Source organism: Lissotriton vulgaris, chromosome 3_2 (genome assembly GCF_964263255.1).
Source record: "Lissotriton vulgaris chromosome 3_2, aLisVul1.2, whole genome shotgun sequence".
NCBI lineage: Eukaryota > Metazoa > Chordata > Amphibia > Caudata > Salamandridae > Lissotriton > Lissotriton vulgaris.
In genome coordinates, this window is record NC_141690.1 from 103,262,981 (window position 1) to 103,276,820 (window position 13,840).

The 13,840-nt window shown below is 49.1% G+C and overlaps 1 protein-coding gene across 2 annotated transcripts in view; it reads right to left on the bottom strand.

The window, feature by feature from the left end:
- Positions 1–13,840, bottom strand: part of LOC147725374 (uncharacterized) — a 2,508,159-nt gene that overhangs the window by 2,340,699 nt on the left and 153,620 nt on the right. The gene's annotated exons all lie outside the window — the stretch shown is intronic.

The window sequence follows — 13,840 nt, forward strand, 5'->3', positions numbered from 1 at the left end:
CCTGCTCCAGTTCCCAGCAAAATTCATTAAGAAAGCCATCAACAGCCAACTCGCCACATTCATCAAAGAGCACAACATCCTCGACTCCTCCCAATCCGGCTTCAGAAAAAACCACAGTACGGAAACCGCTCTAATCGCCACAACAGACAACATCCGTACCTTACTGGACAAAGGAGAAACAGCAGCCCTCATCCTCCTCGACCTCTCAGCGGCATTCAACACAGTCTCCCACCGCACCCTAATACGCATACTCCACGATGCAGGGATCTAAGACAATGCCCTCGACTGGATCCGCTCCTTCCTCTCCGGCAGAATGCAGCGGGTCAGACTCCCCCTTTCCTCTCTGACCCTACACCTACCACCTTTGGAGTCCCCCAGGGGTCCTCCCTCAGCCCTACGCTCTTCAACGTCTACATGGCTCCATTCGCCCCCATCGTCAGAACCTATGGACTCAACATTGTGTCATACGCAGGCGACACCCAACTCATCCTCTCCCTATCCAACGAACCCAACACCGCCAGACACAACTTTCGAGAAGGCATGGAACTCCTTGCCAAAAGGATGAAAAACAGCTGCCTACAACTAAATACCAACAGAACTTAAGTACTCATCATGGGCCCAAACCCAGATGCCTGGAACGACACCTGGTGGCCCCCCGCCCTCGGAAGCCCGCCCACCCCCACAGACCACGCAACCTGGGAATCAACCTGGATTCAGAGCTCAAAATGGACTACCAGATCAACTCTATCTTGTCCTCCTGCTTCCACACCCTCTTCCTCCTACGTAAGACCGTCAAATGGATCCCCTTCAAACACAGAAACACTGTCTCTCCCGCCCTGGTCACCAGCAGGCTCGACTACGGCAACGCACTCTAAGCCGGAATAAACAAAAACCTCACCCGCAAGCTACAGAACATTCAAAATGCCGCCGCAAGACTGGTCCTCAACCTGCCACAACACTGCCACATTTCCCAGCACCTGCGCGCACTCCACTGGCTGCCCATCGAAGCTAGAGTCACCTTCAAGATGCTAACCCACGCTCACAAGGCCATCCACGACACCGGACCAGCATACATGAAATTCCAGGCACCCCAAAGGACCCTACAATCAGCCCAGCTCTTCTACGCAGTGGTCCCCGGCACCAGAAAGACCAGATCGGGAGGCCGTTCCTTCTCCTTCCGCGCGGCCAGAGCCTGGAACGACCTTCCACTCCACCTCAGACAGATAACATCGCTCCCCATATTCGCAAGAAACCTCAAAACCTGGCTCTTGGACAGACCCCCTCCTTGATGGACCGGAACCTGCGACCCCGTCACCACCCAGGCAGCGCCTTGAGAACGTTACGGGTGAGTATTCGTACTTAAAAAATTCCTGATTGATTGATTGATTGACCAAAGACCTGCATAACGCGATTGGCAACAAACTATGTCTTGCCGACACAAGCAGGGCCAGACTGGCTACCGGGCAGTTGTGTGTGCTGCCGAGCTGGGGAATAATTTATCTGTTGTTTGGGCTTATTTCGTTGCTGGGGACGTGCGTGCGCTTTGAAATAAAAAAAGCAAAACGAATTTCGTTTTGCACACACAGGTCCCCATCAACGAAAGCATCCCCCTGCTCGGCAGGACACACAACTGCCCGGTAGCCAGTCCGGCCCTGGACACAAGTAACACAAAACACAAATCAAAGTATCTTTCAACCACTTTATAAATCAAAGGGTAGTCACGACATATTGAACAGGGGAAACCTACTAAGGCTCCTTCAACATATACCATCATTGTCCAATATAACAAGTGCAGACATGGTGAGAGTTCAATTCGAACCAAGGAATGAAGATTCCCTCCAGGAAAACATGGTGGTGACCTGGATAAAGCATCATATTCCAGAAGCAGTGCTCATGGAAAAAGAAATCTTTAAAAATTGGGGAATAGCGATAACGATACCTGAGCACGAAAAATATCCGCTAATCTTACTCGAACCATCAAACACCGCTAACCAAACAAAGAAAGTTAAGGAACATCCCCACAGTATACTGAAAGGTACCTCAAATATACAACTAGATCAGAATTACAAAAACCTAAGTATATCTGTCAGAACACAGGAGGAGACCGCCACAAACAGAATAGTAAAAGAAGATGCAACTCAGAAAATTTGATGGAGGGAGCAATATAACAGGACCAGCAGTGCAACACAGAGTTTCACTGGCCACACCTGACGCAAAAGAGCATATTGCTGATCTTTCAGGGGATTGTCAAGCGCAGCTCGACACAAAATCGCCAACTGCGGTAAATATTAGCACTTCAGGCCATTATCAAAAGACACGACATAGTGTCAAAATGGTCTCCTGAAATGTGGCAGGTTTACAAAAAGCTCTTAAACAAGTGTGACGCCTCGGGTTCGCCCTGGTCTTGGACTATCACTAAGGGAATGAACGGGGTCGTGGGGGTAGGAACTGTCCCTTCAAGTAGACTCACGGACACTGGAAATCTTGGTAATGCAGGCTTTATTGCTTTCACAGTGCGTTTCCGATACGTGGGTTTACGGTAGTAGGGAAGCGCTGTCTCTGCTTCCTCAGTGAGTCTTTGTAACCGTTTCTCCGTCGCCGTTTTCCTCTCCTCCCGGTGTCTTCTGGGACTGGGAGTCCGATCCGTCCGCTCCACGGTGTCGGGTCGCCTCGTCAAGGTGGAAGGAAGAGAAACAAGGTTTCAGTCTCCTGGTCAGACCTTTATCACAGGGAAAGGGGGTGAGGACTCACACGTGCATAACTAGGTTCTAAGGTGCCGGATAGTGTGGGGTGGGGTAGTGCACAGGGTGTGAGTGTAAAACTCCTATGGCGGTTTCGCCCACTTAAAGCCCGCCCAGCCCGCAAGCCGTGACCGTACCTCAGGTAGCCACACTTCCCTCGATGAAGTGTGGCTGGGCGAAGAGCTTTCCCGTTGGCCTCCTGGCTTTCCCCGTCTTCCTCTCTCGGCTGGTCCGACTTCCGTATCCCGTCTCTGGTCCTTTCCCGTCTCCTGCCTCCGATGTTCCCACTTCTCCTCTCCGTCTACGTCCGCTCCGCTCCACTCCCGACTCTCCTCCTCCTCCTCCGCTCGACTCCGCTCCCGACTCTCCTCTTCCTCCGCTCCCGATCTCCTCTCGTCCTCTCCTTCTCTTCGCTCGCCGTCTCCCTCGCCTCCGAGTGTATAACACACCTGACTGTGTTCCTGGGCGGCTTTTACCTGAGTCCCGGAGGCGTGTCCGGTGAGGCTCTCGCTGTCCAGCTCCGCCCAGTTAAAGAAACAGCGGTCTTCGACCTCTTCTGTGTCAGTGTCCTCCAGTTCTGTATGTCCCCGCCAGGCGCCTGTGTGCTGTTCAAAGAGAGGGGAGACAGGTAAGCCTGGCGGACCCGAGTCCACCCCGTCACACACCTCCCCCCTACGATTCTCCCGATCGGGGAGAGGATACCTGGACAAAAAGTCCGCGCTAACATTGTCTTTCCCTTTACGGTGCAGTACTTGGAAGGAAAAGGGCTGTAACGTGAGGAACCACCTCATGACTCGGGGGTTATTGGAGGCGTTGCGACTCATCCATAGCAAAGGGGCGTGATCAGTATACAAGCTAAATGTGTGTCCCTCCAGGTAATACCGTAACTTATCCACGGCCCACTTGATCGCCAGACATTCCTTTTCTATGGTTGGATACCTCACCTCCCTGGGGAACAATTTCCTGCTTATATACAAGATCGGGTGTTCAACCCCCTCTCCTGTAACTTGGGATAACACAGCTCCGATCCCAAAATCAGAGGCGTCTGTGTGTAATATGAAAGGTTTGGAAAAGTCGGGAGAGGCGAGTACCGGGTGGGAAGTTATTGTTCGTTTGAGGGCTATGAATGCTCGTCTCATGTCAGGGGTCGGATTCAGGAAGTCGACTTTTGGTGTTTTGCTCTTCAATGTATCCGTTAGGGGTGCTGCAATATCTGAAAAGGATGGTATGAACCGCCGGTAATACCCCACTAGCCCCAAGAAGGCCCTCATGTCTCGAAGGGTTGTGGGGAACGGGGTATCTGCAATAGCTCGGACCTTTTCATCTTGGGGTTCAATGAGTCCGTGGCCCAACACATACCCCAGGTATTTTACTTTTTGAAATCCAATCCTGGATTTTTTTGAATTGACGTGCAGGCCGGCTGTCTCTAACCGTTGTAGGACGGTTTCCAGATGCCTGAGGTGCGTCTCCCAGTTGGGGCTGAAAATGATGATATCGTCCAGATACGCTGAACTATAGGACTGATGTTCCCGAAGCACCTCGTTCATTAATCTCTGAAACGTCGCGGGGGCTCCGTGAAGTCCGAAGGGGAGCACGGTGAATTCGTATAATCCGTCAGGGGTAGAAAACGCGGTTTTCTTGCGGTCTTCTTCGCGCAATGGCACCTGCCAATAACCTTTAGTGAGATCCAGGGTGCTGATGTATCTAGCTTCACCCAACTTCTCGATTAGTTCATCTATCCTGGGTATTGGGTAGGCATCGAAGGATGATACCGCGTTTAGGGCGCGGAAGTCCATGCAGAACCGACTACTCCCGTCGGGTTTAGGCACCATCACGATTGGGGATGACCATTCGCTTTTTGAGGGACGTACGACTCCTAGGCGTATCATTTCTTTTACTTCCCGGCTAATGGCTTCCCGTTTGGCCGCCGGTATCCGATAGGGTCTTTGTTTGATGATGACGCCTTTTGGGGTTTCAATCCGGTGTTCCGCCAAGTTCGTAGATCCGGGGAGGTCCGAGAAGACGCCCGCACATCTTTGGAGGACCCTTTGTAACCCATCTCGCTGGTCTTGGAAGATCTCCTCATTAATGACCAGGTGGTGTAAAGAGTTGTCTTGCCTGGGTCCTGCCTCTGGCATGGTGTACGCCGTGAGGGGTGGGCTCCCTAGCCATTTTTTTAGGACATTGATATGAAATATCTGATTTTTTCGTCCCGGTAATCGGAGTCGGTAGGTGGTGTTGCCGATGGTTTCGAGGACTTGATATGGTCCCTGCCATTCCGTTTGGAATCTCTTTGTGGTTGAGGGCAGCAGTACTAGGGCCCAATCATGAACCTCGAGTTTTCTCCACTTCTTCCCCTTGTCATAATGGGTTTTCTGCTTGATTTGGCTCTTCTCTAGTTGGGAATAGGCTAACTCCCTTATTTTTCCTATCTGATTTTTGAGCGCCTGGCTATACTCCAACAGGGTTTTCGCATTCCTGTTGGGTTCCGCCTCCCAATACTCTTTGGTCATATCTAGAAGGCTCCGGGGTTGTCTTCCGTATAACATTTCGAAGGAAGAACAGCCCAGACTACTCTGTTTCTGCCCACGAATCACATAGAGGGCCAGGGGAAGCAAACGGTCCCAATCGGTCTGGTTGGCCGCAAGCATTTTCTTTAGGATACTCTTTAGTGTTCCGTTATATCGCTCCACAAGACCGTCCGTCTGGGGATGGTAGATCGATGTCTTAATCTGAGTAAGATCCAACATGTGGCACACCTCTTTCATAACTCGAGACATAAAAGGAGTGCCCTGGTCGGTAAGTATCTCGACCGGGAATCCTACCCGAGAGAATAGTTCGAGAAATTTCTCTGCGATGTTTTTGGAAGTGGGTGACTTGAGGGGAAACGCCTCGGGATATCTGGTGGCGTAATCCACAATGACCAGGGCATACTGGTTTCCTCTGCTTGTCTTCGGGAGGGGTCCGATGAGATCCATCGCTACTCTTTCAAACGGCTTCCCAATGATCGGGAGGGGTTGCAGGGGAACAGCCGGTGGTCGGTGAACGTTTTTCCGCTGGCACACGTCACAAGTCTGGCAGTGGGTCTTGATGTCCTGGTAGACTCCTGGCCAGTAGAAATTCTTTAGGATGTTCTGGGTGGTCTTCTCACTACCTATGTGCCCTGCTAGGAGGTGGGTGTGGGCATAAAACATGACCTGCTCTCTGAAGCATACTGGGACGAGTAGTTGTTTAGGCTCATCTGCCTTCGCCTGTCGGTATGACAGGTCCTCCTGTATCAGGAAACGGGGATATTTGGGACTGGGGTTATCGTGGTCAGCATGAGCTTGTTCCCAGGCATTAAGCAAGGTGGAGTCATTGGCTTGGGCAAACTGGAAGCTTTTGTCTCCCTCCCAGGGTTCAGGGGCTATAAGCACTGTCTTCGGGTCCCCCCCTCTTCGTTGCAAGGTTTCAGAAAAAAGGTCAAGAAAGTGGGGGTTATCGGTACCTAATATGAGCTCTTCTGGTAGGCAATCCAATAGGCCTACCTTCACCACTATCTGCCGGCCCCCCTCCAACCCTAAGGGGACATATGCTACCTGGTAGCTTTTGACATCGCCATGGACGCATTTGATATGTACTAAAGAATCTGGTATTACCTGGGAAACACACACAAACTTACTCTGTATCACTGACTGCTTGCACCCGGAGTCTAACAGAGCCTTAACGTTCCTTCCGTTCACCTGAACACTCACGTGGTACGCCCCTCCGAGCTCCGCTGTAAACATCACCGGTCGGGGTAGATAACCGACCTCCATAGGTTCTTCTTGTATCCTTTTCTTAGGGCAAAATCGTGCTATATGCCCCCACGTGCCGCAGTCGAAGCATTGTGGCCCTCTGTAGGGAGTAGGGTCTAAATGCAGCGGTCTGGGTGCAGGCAACCCCGGGGGTGGTCGGATTTTCCGGTCGATTCGAAGTGGGGCTCTGACATTCTTCTCGGGCTCCATCGGGTGTACCCGGGGTTGGGCTCTTGAAAATGTTGAGGCCATTTCAATGGCTTGTGCCGTGGTCAAGTTAGAGTGTTGCCTAAGCCATCGTTGAGTGCCGAATGGCAGGGCCTCAAGATATTGCTCTAAATAAACTTTGTCCATAATAGCCTCCTTGCTGCTCTGTGCGGGTGTTAGCCACTTATCGGCGGCCGCCTTCAGACGAAAGAAGAGAGTCTTAGGGTTTTCGCCGGGGTTCCCTCTTTCCTTGCGGAATCGTACACGATAGGCCTCCGCGTCTAGTCCCAAGTGGTCAAGGATGATGACTTTTATCTGTGCATAGGGTGTCTGACCGTTACCATTGGCCACCTGGTACGCGGCCTGGGCCTCACCTGTCAAAAGGGGGGCCAGAAAAAAGGGCCATTTCTCCACTGGCCATCCACAGGCGAGTGCTACCCTCTCGAAGTTTACCAGAAAGGCATCTGGGTCTTCACCCGCAATATATTTCTGTAAAGATATACCTGAAGGGGTGGGGTTTGGTCGCACTTCTCTCACTGGGTTGCCGGCTTGATCAATCCTGATTGGTTGTAACTCTCCCAGAGTCTTGACAACCGAGTCTCTGAGCGCATCTCTATCTGCCTGGGCAGTGGCTATCTGTTGTTCAATTGCCCAGCCTAGCTGCTCCTGTCCTTTAACTAGCCGTTGTAATAAGTCCTCCATCTTATTGTCACAGATGGCTATCGAGGTGCCCGCATTCTCCACCAGTTGTGACGCCTCGGGTTCGCCCTGGTCTTGGACTATCACTAAGGGAATGAACGGGGTCGTGGGGGTAGGAACTGTCCCTTCAAGTAGACTCACGGACACTGGAAATCTTGGTAATGCAGGCTTTATTGCTTTCACAGTGCGTTTCCGATACGTGGGTTTACGGTAGTAGGGAAGCGCTGTCTCTGCTTCCTCAGTGAGTCTTTGTAACCGTTTCTCCGTCGCCGTTTTCCTCTCCTCCCGGTGTCTTCTGGGACTGGGAGTCCGATCCGTCCGCTCCACGGTGTCGGGTCGCCTCGTCAAGGTGGAAGGAAGAGAAACAAGGTTTCAGTCTCCTGGTCAGACCTTTATCACAGGGAAAGGGGGTGAGGACTCACACGTGCATAACTAGGTTCTAAGGTGCCGGATAGTGTGGGGTGGGGTAGTGCACAGGGTGTGAGTGTAAAACTCCTATGGCGGTTTCGCCCACTTAAAGCCCGCCCAGCCCGCAAGCCGTGACCGTACCTCAGGTAGCCACACTTCCCTCGATGAAGTGTGGCTGGGCGAAGAGCTTTCCCGTTGGCCTCCTGGCTTTCCCCGTCTTCCTCTCTCGGCTGGTCCGACTTCCGTATCCCGTCTCTGGTCCTTTCCCGTCTCCTGCCTCCGATGTTCCCACTTCTCCTCTCCGTCTACGTCCGCTCCGCTCCACTCCCGACTCTCCTCCTCCTCCTCCGCTCGACTCCGCTCCCGACTCTCCTCTTCCTCCGCTCCCGATCTCCTCTCGTCCTCTCCTTCTCTTCGCTCGCCGTCTCCCTCGCCTCCGAGTGTATAACACACCTGACTGTGTTCCTGGGCGGCTTTTACCTGAGTCCCGGAGGCGTGTCCGGTGAGGCTCTCGCTGTCCAGCTCCGCCCAGTTAAAGAAACAGCGGTCTTCGACCTCTTCTGTGTCAGTGTCCTCCAGTTCTGTATGTCCCCGCCAGGCGCCTGTGTGCTGTTCAAAGAGAGGGGAGACAGGTAAGCCTGGCGGACCCGAGTCCACCCCGTCACAACAAGCCACAGCAATAAACAAACTGCTAGAGGGTGACATTTTATGCCTACAAGAAACCTGGGCTATGGAGCCGGTACATCTGGAAGGCTATGCTAGTTTCAACAAACTAGCCACCAAACCAACCGGTACGGAAGAACATCAGGTGGGATCTCAACTTACGTTAAACATGTAAAACAACTAACAGTAAGGATTATAAACACTGACTCAAATAAGCTGCAGGATTTGTAGTTGAGGGAAAAGGGGACAAGGTAGACAGCGTCTCACTGCTTATAATAAACGTATATCTAAACGCATTTGGTCAATTGAAATTTGAAGCCACAAAATCTATGATCACAACAATACAGGAAATTCTACGCATGCCCTTGTCACCGGCAAAATTGCTTGTAGGGAACTTCAATTTACACCACTTGGGAACGAAGCAGTGTGAAAGGAAGTACTTAACTAGCGCTGAAAGAACTTTCAATAACTTTTTACAAAACTATGACCTCAAGTCAGTTGAGAAGCTATTAAAAAGTTCAGACCCAAACAGCCAAGAGACGACCACATTTAAGAATTGCTCGATAATTAACTATATTTTTACGTGCAACCAGCTCGCTTGCAAAATTAATCATTTTGAAATCAAGGCAGACGACACTAGCGACCACGCAATACTCCAGGTTGATCTGAACATTGCTACCAAAGAACGGGAAAAAACCACTGCGGTAGCACAATCGAAATGCATTGAGGAAAATGCCCTGGTCAGAAGAATAAAATAGACCAAGCATCAGGAGACTGCTTTTAAGGCATGGAAAGAGAAACAAGAATGCACAGGCAACCATCTGGTGTAGAGCCCTGTATAGAAAATTGGTCAGAGTGGACCGCTGCCCTGAAAACAGCTCTGAACAATAGCAATAAAGCTGAGCTCAAACCAAATGACAAACCTATCACACAAACCGTGCATAGTAACACAAAACTTAGTGACTTAACTCGCAACCTTAACAAGGCAAAAAGAGCTCATAAGATTGCAGGCTCGAAAAGTACACTGGACAAGCGCAACAAACTGCATAACGTGCGGAAACACTTGATATGGACGCTCAAGCAAAACAAGCTGGAGGAAGAATGGATTAAGATCCACGAGCTAACAAAGCCTCACAAACATCGTCAACTTTGGCAATACATAGCCCAGATGGAAAATGATAAAGTAGACAGGTGCAACTCTGTACACACCGACGTATGTTTGAGACATGTTTCCGCAATTTATGTAGAAAAGGATGGCGGCTCTGAACCCTGAAGGAGCATGGACAGCCCCATGGAGATTATAACCAAAGTAGTGGAACCTACTACTGTTGCCGTTAGCAAAGATCAAGACGTCACAGCTGTAGAAAAAGTAGTTAAAAAGATAAGGAAAGACGGGGCACCAGAGCCTAATTGCCTCCCGGGCGCAATGTTTAGGGAAGATCCAACATACTGGGGGAAAATCCTATCCAATCTATTCACTGAATGCAGACTACAAGCCAGGGTGCCAGAATCGTGGCGTGGGTCAATTTTACAACCTATATACAAGAAAGGAAATAACACAGAACCAAAAAACTATAGATTAATCGCCCTTCTAGATATCGAAGGGAAAGCCTATGCAAGCACCCTATTGACAGAATTAAACAGATGGATCGAAGAAAACGAAATCCTTCCCCCCATCAAACAGGGTTCCGCAAAGGTTGTTCGACAATTGATTGCAAAAAACACAGTTGATGGACAGTATGCAGAACAATGTCTTACATTCGCCCCAGTACAAAGATCTGGGCCTAAATCCATCGTTTTTTTGCACTCCACACCACCCTAGGTCAGACAATGGCTATATGCAAATCAGCCTTGACCCTGTGCCTCATGGGAACAGTCCAGCCCGAACTACCAAGCCATGTCTTTCCAAGACCGGAATCAAGCATCCAAGGACCGGTTTCTGGCTATCAGCCTTCTTCAGCCTGGATAGCTTGACTCCAGTGATGTGGAGAGCCTGGGACTCACGTCTGAGCATACCCAGCCCACTCGGGGTGAAAATTGCAAAAAACACAGTTGATGGACATAATGCAGAACAATGTCTTACATTCACCCCAGTACAAAGATCTGGGCCTAAATCAATCGTTTTTTTGCACTCCACACCACCCTAGTTCAGACAATGGCTATATGCAAATTAGCCTTGACCCTGTGCCTCATGGGAACAGTCCAGCCCGAACTACCAAGCCATGTCTTTCCTAGACCGGAATTAAGCATCCAAGGACCGGTTTCTGGCTATCAGCCTTCTTCAGCCTGGATAGCTTGACTCCAGTGATGTGGAGAGCCTGGGACTCACGTCTGAGCATACCCAGCCCACTCGGGGTGAAAATTGCAAAAAACACAGTTGATGGACAGAATGCAGAACAATGTCTTACATTCACCCCAGTACAAAGATCTGGGCCTAAATCCATCGTTTTTTTGCACTCCACACCACCCTAGGTCAGACAATGGCTATATGCAAATCAGCCTTGACCCTGGGCCTCATGGGAACAGTCCAGCCCGAACTACCAAGCCATGTCTTTCCAAAACGGGAATCAAGCATCCAAGGACCGGTTTCTGGCTATCAGCCTTCTTCAGCCTGGATAACTTGACTCCAGTGATGTGGAGAGCCTGGGACGTCTGAGCATACCCAGCCCACTCGGGGTGAAAATTGCAAAAAAACACAGTTGATGGACAGAATGCAGAACAATGTCTTACATTCACCCCAGTACAAAGATCTGGGCCTAAATCCATCGTTTTTTTGCACTCCACACCACTCGACAATTGATAACATCATGGCCATATCATATTTAAGCCAGCAAGCCAACTTCAAAAATAAAAAAAGTATTTTCCTGTTTTGTAGACTACTCCGCAGCCTTCGGCGTGGTGCCACGCTGTCAGCTCTGGTCCAAACTACGCAATTGGCATATTCCACCCGGCCTCCCTAACGCCATTATCTCGTTATATAGCAATACTTGGACCAAAGACAAATTAGCAAACAACACCACAACAAAAAAGTGTCACACGAATTGAGGCCTAAAACAGGGATGCGTACTTGCCCCAACACTTTTCAACTTATATACAGCAGACCTGGGCAAGGCGCTCCACAATGCAAACCTCGCAGTTCCAAAAATTGGAGCCAATAAACATCAAATCTTACAATATGCGGACGACATAGTGGTGATGGATCATACTAAAACAGGACTACAAAGAGGTCTAGACGCTTTAAACACCTACAACCAGATAATTGAACTAATAATAAACTCAGAAAAGACCAAAGTATTAATCTTTGGACGTCACTCTTCAAATGGCACGTGGGTAAAGAGATAATAGCTGTTTCAAAGTCTTACAACTATCTCTGGTGCTGGTTGAGCAACTCGGGTAAAGCTACTTTGCATTTACACAAAATGAAATCCAAAGCAGAGTTTACAATCTAAGCCTTGTGTAAATTACACAAGAAAATGCAAAGCCCAACGACCCTCCCAATTAGAAAGGAGTTACAATCTAAAATAAGGGCAATGGTGGGTTACGCACAGCAGGCATTCCCAGGCAAAATGAGCACAATGATGGAAAAAGCACAATGCTGTGCGTACAAATGCATATTTAAACTACCAAAATACACCCGCAATAGCTGGATTTGACTGGAGTTTGGTCTGGTGCAACAGAGCAAAGAATGCTTAGGTGTGCATGCAAAATATTATTACCACGCACTCAAAGCCCAGGATGGAAGCCTGAAGAGCACACTAAAATTCATCGATGGAGGACCATCAAACCTGTGGCAGCTCTATATGCAGGAAGCAGTAAAAATGTTACATTTGGCAACACAGAATTGGGGTCAAGAGGACATAAACTGCGCAGCTATCAAAAATGCAATCAATAAACAATGCTATCAACTGTCAAGAAAAATTGATCTAGCACATTTTGAAAGTGGAGGTGGTCAACCCGGGCTGATCACTACATACATAGAGCACAAATCCCAGGCTTACCTTCACCAGCCATTGGGGAGAAAGGCCCTAAAAAAAATTCAGTGATCCAGACTGTTGTAATTTGCCACCGATCAGTGTTAGCATTTAGTTGAAGCCATCTTGTTTTCGGGAGCCATCGTGTCTGCCATGTGCTCACCATGTGCTCTGTCCTTCCTTGCTGTTGTTTACTACTGTACTCTGCTTATGGACAGACTATACTTAGGTTCTGCTACTCTGCACTTGCGCAGAAGACACTTTAACTGTTCACATGTCTTAGTCTGTAACTGTCAAGGTATTTTTACCATAATTAGCAAACTGTTAAGCTCCTCCCTACTGTTGACTGTGCATTTCTGTATGACCTTTTCTGTATGTAAACCTTCTCTCCTGTACTTGTACCACCTTCTTCTGTGCCCCTGTGTGGGTATAAAAGGATCATGTTCCTTCTGTTCAGTGTTCTACTTCATACACTACCGAAGGGTTTTGTGTGAATGTAGTTTCACCTCTTGAGGTTAATAAAAGGACTTTGTTTTATATTTCAGTTTCCGTGCCAACTTCTATTCTATTGGTATGAGGACTTTGTGCAGAGAAGGGCGAACTCCTACCACTGGTAGGCCTGGCTGAGGCTCACCACGACAAATTGGAGCCCAACCAGTGGGGCTCATCGGCGACTCGGATGCTCAAAGGAGTGGTCGAAACGAAGGATTGGAATCTCTCTACGGACGATCACTGCCCGAGGAGACCCGTGTCTTGGCAACCACAGCGTTTCTCCTCTCTTTCTGATCTGACCCTCCCCGTGGTGCCGGTCCTCTACTCAGATCTCTTCTGTAGATTTGCCGTGCCGTGACCATTTGGACGATTCAAGAACTTGGCAGTTGGAATCTGGACATTTGGGATTGGGAAGGTCGTTTGATGTGACGCTTGCTGTTTGGTTTGGTATTTGTATTGGCCAATTTTGGGATTTGGACATATATAAATAGCAATTTATATAGGCAGGTAATGAGGGGAATTTTCTCTACTTTGTATAAGATTTGAACGTCACAACGTGATTTAAGTGCTACTTTGCATATAATACTGCACATATTGCACTATTTTTGGCATGCCTGTTTCTAGCACACGTCGTAGAATGTGTTGCTTTTGTGGTGGTACAAGTATGAGACTCGATGAGACACAACCGGCCCCCCAGAAGGGACGCCTAATAGGGATATTTATATTAAATATAGTATTTCTTCTATAATGTACAGCACGTTATGGAATAAATATACTAGTAAGGATCCTGAGTTGCATTGGTCTATGCATGGGTCATTTGATTTACGAAAGATTCAGTATGTGGAACAATGTATGTTTAAGCGAAAGACTAGGCTAGACATGT